The sequence below is a fragment of the Nerophis ophidion genome, linkage group LG03, assembly GCF_033978795.1.
Source record: "Nerophis ophidion isolate RoL-2023_Sa linkage group LG03, RoL_Noph_v1.0, whole genome shotgun sequence".
NCBI classification, from domain to species: Eukaryota; Metazoa; Chordata; class Actinopteri; order Syngnathiformes; family Syngnathidae; genus Nerophis; species Nerophis ophidion.
In genome coordinates, this window is record NC_084613.1 from 15,555,781 (window position 1) to 15,562,546 (window position 6,766).

At 38.1% G+C, this 6,766-nt stretch overlaps 1 protein-coding gene across 1 annotated transcript in view; it reads left to right on the forward strand.

Annotated features, from left to right (window-relative positions):
- Positions 1-795, forward strand: part of aass (aminoadipate-semialdehyde synthase) — a 34,346-nt gene extending 33,551 nt beyond the window's left edge. Inside the window, exon 24 of the mRNA XM_061894385.1 lies at positions 1-795. This exon is cut by the window's left edge and continues 550 nt beyond it. The gene's annotated coding sequence lies outside the window, so the exon portion shown is untranslated.
- Positions 796-6,766: the final 5,971 nt, after the last annotated feature.

A 6,766-nucleotide genomic window follows, 5' to 3' on the forward strand; every position in this document is an offset into this window, starting at 1 on the left:
ACATATATGTACAAGTATATGTGTGTACATATATGTACACATGTATATACAGTATGTGTGTACATATACACATGTATATACGTGTGTAAATACATCTACGTATGTATATGTACACACGTATATACGTGTGTATATGTACACGTGTATATACACCTGTACGTGTGTCCATATATTTACACATATATTTACACACGTATATACACGTATATACTTGTGTACATTTATGTATATGTACACACGTAATAATGTGTATATAGGTGTGTACATATAAGTATGTACACATATATATACGTGTTCATACATATATGTACACACGTGTGTGTGTACATATATATATACAGTATATATGTACATATATGTACACATGTATATACATGTGTACATATATTATGTATGCACACCCACACAAGCGTATATATTTCTATTTTTACAACAAGTCCAAATATTTGAAAATATTGTTAGAAAAGTAAGTTATTAATAATAATGACATATGAAGGGCGGAGCTGCTATTTAGGTCAAAGTTGAAAGGTCACTGCTGATATGATGATAAAAATCCACAAAAACGGTTATTTTTATGATCCCGATTGTTTTGTCACTTTGATTTGTTCTTTTCTTTGTCTTACATAAAAAATAAATATACTATTTTCATCTGCTGAAATGTGATGATCATGTTGATAATACCCTGTGGGGTCCAAGGTCACCTTTTAAGTATTTAAAATTATTTGAACTTCTTGTCACATTTGAAGAAGAAATTATTTTTGCAGATTTATGAATAAAAACTGCTTTATGTTGGCATCATTAGTCCAGACTTGACTTTTTAGCAAATTGGAAATGAGCTCATTCAATTCCATATGATTTTTAAAATCTAAAACTATGAATTTTATTTTTACTGCGCTTACTGTTAAAATCTAAAATTTTGAAAGTATTGCACTGCTTTTTATAATATAAATCAGTCTTTTGAAGTACTGCACTACTTTTTACGACCATGTCTTTTTACTGAAGTGTATATTTTATAGTACAACACTACTTTTTAAAGTACTATACTACTTTTTAAAGTACTATACCACTTTTTAAAGTACTATACCACTTTTAAAATCTAAAACTGTCTTGTAATGTACAGCACTACTTATTAAAATCTGTCTTTTAAAGTACTGCACTATTTTTAAAATATAAAACTTTTAAAGTACTGCACTACTTTTTAAAACCACATGTATTTTTTCCTGAAGTATATATTTTAAAGTACTGAACTACTTTTAAAATCTAAAACTGTCTTTTGAAGTACTACGACTTAAGCTGTCTTAAAGTTATGCACTCCATTTGAAAACCACATGTATTTTTTCTTAGGAATGTCTTTTAAAGTACTGCACTGTTTATTCATGATTTTTTAACTTAAGTACTGTGTCTTTTAAAATACCGCAGTACTTTTTCAAACCACATGTATTTTTACTGAAGTAAGGTTTATTCAGGTGTACTGGAGAGGAGGATAGTCGAACCTCGGATTCAGGAGGAACAGTGTGGTTTTCGTCCTGGTCGTGGAACTGTGGACCAGCTCTATACTCTCGGCAGGGTTCATGAGGGTGCATGGGAGTTTGCCCAACCAGTCTACATGTGCTTTGTGGACTTGGAGAAGGCATTCGACCGTGTCCCTCGGGAAGTCCTGAGGGGAGTGCTCCGAGAGTATGGGGTATCGGACTGTCTTATTGTGGCAGTCCGCTCCCTGTACGATCAGTGCCGGAGCTTGGTCCGCATTGCCGGCAGTAAGTCGAACACATTTCCAGTGAGGGTTGGACTCCGCCAAGGCTGTCCTTTGTCACCGATTCTGTTCATAACTTTTATGGACAGAATTTCCAGGCACAGTCAAGGCGTTGAGGGGTTCCGGTTTGGTGACCGCAGGATTAGGTCTCTGCTTTTTAAAGATGATGTGGTCCTGATGGCTTCATCTGACCAGGATCTTCAGCTGTCACTGGATCGGTTCGCAGCCGAGTGTGAAGCGTCCGGAATGAGAATCAGTACCTCACTCGCCCGGAAAAGGGTTGAGTGACATCTCCGGGTTGGGGAGGAGACCCTGCCCGAAGTGGAGGAGTTTAAGTACCTCGGAGTCTTGTTCACGAGTGGGGGAAGAGTGGATCGTGAGATCGACAGGTGGATCGGTGCGGCATCTTCAGTAATGCGGACGTTGTACCGATCTGTTGTGGTGAAGAAGGAGCTGAGCCGGAAGGCAAAGCTCTCAATTCACCGGTCGATCTACGTTCCCATCCTCACCTATGGTCATGAGCTTTGGGTCATGACCGAAAGGATAAGATCACGGGTACAAGCGTCCGAAATGAGTTTCCTCCGCCGGGTGGCGGGGCTCTCCCTTAGAGATAGGGTGAGAAGCTCTGCCATCCAGGAGGAACTCAAAGTAAAGCCGCTGCTCCTCCACATCGAGAGGAGCCAGATGAGGTGGTTCGGGCATCTGGTCAGGATGCCACCCGAGCGCCTCCCTAGGGAGGTGTTTAGGGCACGTCCAACCGGTAGGAGGCCACGGGGAAGACCCAGGACATGTTGGGAAGACTATGTCTCCTGGCTGGCCTGGGAACGCCTCGGGATTCCCCAAGAAGAGCTAGACGAAGTGGCTGGGGAGAGGGAAGTCTGGGTTTCCCTGCTTTGGTTGTTGCCCCCGCGACCCGACCTCGGATAAGCGGAAGAAGATGGATGGATGGATATATATTTTAAAGTTTTAAAGTACTGTATTACTGTTAAAATCTAAAACAGTCTTTTGAAGTACTGCATTACTTAAGCTGTCTTAAAGTATTGCACTATGTTTGAAAACCACATGTATTTTTACTTAAAATTGTTTTTTAAAGTACTGCACTATTTAAAGTCACATGTATTTTTACTGATGTGTGTCTTTTAAAGTACAGCTAAACTTTTTTAAACTGTGCGTCTTTTGAAATACTGCAGTACTTTTTAAATTGTAAAAGTGTTTCAAAGCATGTTTTTCACTGAGGTCTGTCTTGAAGTCTAAAAAGGAGTAAAACATCAAGTGTTTCACAATTTCAGTTAAAATCCTGTGCTTTTGGAACTTAAGTTCCCAGGAACCCTTTCTTAAAGCAACTTAAAAAGTTGATTTGTTTTGCAAACACAGACTGAAAAGTTCCTAAAGTCAAAGTAAGCCAGTAAAATGACTTCAAAAAGACATTTTTAACCAGTTGTAAGAAGTAGTCCAATCCTCGAACATGCAGCAGAAAGTGGTTGCCATGGTAACAACCTTTGACTTTCCTCTCTTGCTAGAAGTTTGAACCCAAAGTTTAAATACTCGCAGTTTTCAATAAACCCGCAGTATTTTTACTTGTACAATATTTGAAGTCGTATTTCTTACATTTGGTGAAATTGAAATATGTTTGGAAGATGAAACTTGGAGAGTCAGCAACTTTGCAACAATGGAATGCATTTTTTTTTTGTTTACTAGTCAGGACCTTTTTGTTTTATGTTGTGGGGAAGATGAAACTTGATGACTCAGCACCTTTGCAACAACATGCCAGCAGAATGCTATATTTGTTTGGTAGATGAAACATGCTGAGTCATCTTTGCAACAGTGTATAACAAAGTGCTAGCAGAACGCTATTTTTTTGTACTATGTAATTTTTTTACGGTATTTCATTATTGACATTTTTTTGGAAGATAAAATTTGAGTCAGCACCTTTGCAGCAGTACATATCGACGCATTAGGCCAGTTCTGTTCAACCTTTTTTGAGGCAAGGCACGTTTTTTTCACTAAAAATTCCAGAGGCACACCACCAGCAGAAAGCGTTAAAAAATGAAACTCCACCAGGTCGTCGTGTCTTATTTTGAGTTTGTTGGTATTTTCCTGTGTAGTGTTTTAGTTTTTGTCTTGCGCTGTTATTTTGGTAGCCCTTCCTGTTTAGTCATTGTTTTCCTGTAGCAGTTTCATGTCTTCCTTTGAGCGCTATTCCCCGCACCTGCTTTGTGTTAGCAAGCAAGGCTATTTAAAACGTTGCTATCCTTTTTGTGTGGACATTGTCGATTGTCATGTCGTGTACGGATATACTTTGTGGATGCCGTAAGTTTTTGCTGTCGTCCAGCATTCTGTTTCTGTTTACTTGGTAGCCAGTTCAGCTTTACTCATGTTTTGCTAAGCTTCATTGCCTTTTCCTTATGTTCATTTTTGGTTTAAGCATGATATACCTTTTTACCTGCATATTGTGATCACAACAAACCATCCTCGTCTCACCCGACACATTTACCATGAATTGATTTATGTGGACCCCGACTTAAAGGCCTACTGAAATGAGATGTTCTTATTTAAACGGGGATAGCAGGTCCATTCTATGTGTCATACTTGATCATTTCGCGATATTGCCATATTTTTGCTGAAAGGATTTAGTAGAGAACATCCACGATAAGGTTCACAACTTTTGGTCGCTAATAAAAAAGCCTTGCCTGTACTGGAAGTAGCAGACGATGACATCACAAGGGTGAGGGCTCCTCACATTGTTTTTAATAGGAGCCTCCAGCAGCAAAAGCTATTCGGACAGAGAAAACGACAATTTCCCCATTAATTTGAGCGAGAATGAAAGATTCGTGGATGATGATATTGATAGCGAAAGACTAGGGGAAAAAAAAGTTAAAAAAATTAAAAAAAGGCGATTGCATAGGGACGGATTCAGATGTTTTTAGACACATTTACTAGGATAATTCTAGGAAATCCCTTATCTTTCTATTGTGTTGCTAGTGTTTTAGTGAGATTAAATAGTACCTGATAGTCGGAGGTGTGTGTCAACGGGTGTCTTGAGGCCAGTGTCTGAGGGAAGTCACGGCAGATACAAGGACGGCGCAAACTCCACAGATCTCCGGTAAGAGGCGACTTTTTAACACAATTTTCTCACCGAAACCTGCCGGTTGACAAGTGGTCAGGAACCATGTTCACTTGACCGCTCTGATCCGAAGTAAAGCGTCACCTCCGGGAATTTTAAACAAGTAATCACCGTGTGTTTGTGTGGCTAGAGGCTAAAGCTTCCCAATTTGACTTCTCCATTATTAATTGAACAAATTGCAACAAAATTCAGCAACACAGATGTCCAGAATACTGTTTAATTGCGCAATGAAAAGAGACGACTTTTAGCCGCAAATGGTGCTGCGCTAATATTTCCTGACAGTCCGTGACGTCACGCGCACGCATCGTCATTCCGCGACGTTAACAAGAAACTGCGCGGGAAATTTAAAATTGTTATTTAGTAAACTAAATCGGCCGTATTGGCATGTGTTGCAATGTTAATAGTGTGCCGCGGCACAGTGTTTGAACACTGCATTAGGCTAGCGGAATGCATTTAGATTTTTTTTTGTGATTTTATGTTTCTTTTATTTGTAATTTTTAGCTAGCGGAATGCATTTGTTGTTTTTATTTTATTTATTTTAAATTTTTTGGAAGATGAAACGTAAATCAGCATATTTGCATTCCACTCGCACATCATTTACACTGTTAAAATGTGTTATTGTAGTATTTATTCAATTTATTTTATTTTAGTTTTATTATTTTTGGAAGATAAAACTTTATGAGGCAGCACATTTGCAACAGTTTATGACATGCTAGGCTGTTGGAATTCATTTAGATTTTGTTGTAATTTAATTAATTTTTTTTGTAATTTTCATAAATTTTTTAATTTCTCTTTTCTTTGTAACTTTTAGGTAACAGAATGCGTTTTTGTTGTAATTTTTATTTTACATTTTTGGAAGACGAAACTAGAATCAGCACCTTTAAATTCCACTCGCACATTGTTTGCATAGTTGGAATTTTTTATTGTAATTATTTAATTTTTTTCATTTTTGGAAGATAAAACTTGAGTCAGCACATTTGCAGCAGTGCATAACGACTCGCTAGGCAAGTGGAATGCATTTAGATTTTGTTGTAATTTTGTTTTTTGGTGGTGGTAATTTTCATAATTTTTTCTTTTCTTATTTGTAATTTTTAGCTAGCAGAATACATTTTTGTTGTAGTTTTTATTTGACATTTATGGAAGACGAAACTTGAGTCAGCACCTTTTGCAACCGTGCATAACGACGCGCTAGCACAACGCTATTTTTTTTTTTGTATCTTTTTTTATGTTTGTAAAGGTATTTTATTATTTATTTGGGAAGATGGAACTTGATTAATCGGCACCTTTTGCAAATCCTTTGCCCTGTTGGAATTTTTATTTATTTATTTAATTTAATTTTTCTAATGTTTGGAAGATAAAACTTAATGAGTCTGCACCTTTGCGTAATGTATTTCTGTTATTTGTATACAATTTTTTTATTTGTAATTTTTAGCTGGCAGAATGCATTTTTGTTAATTTTTATTTGATGTTTTTTACATTTTTGGAAGACAAAACTTGCAGAGTCAGCACGTTTGCAACAAATGACTCGCGAGTGGAATCCTGACTTGCATTTATTCAGTCTCTAATATTTGGAAGATGAAACTTGCCGAGTCAGCACTTTTGCAAGATGACGCGCCAGCGGGGCGTTAAGCGGTCGGCGGCGTTGGCTAGAGGCAGCCATGCAAACGAGGCCAGCAGGCAGGGGATAATTGGGAGGCTCGTTGGGAGAAGTCAAACATGCAAATGAGGCGAAAGATCAAGAACTGGTCTGGACACTTGACCTACTTTGTTTTCTTGCCGAGTTTTAGCGCGGATTAGCAGTTAGCATCTCGCCGCAGGGATTACAACCAACTCTCTTTGTCTGAATGACCTCCTCCCTCCCGCCGCCCCAGGAAGACAGAAGAGCTACA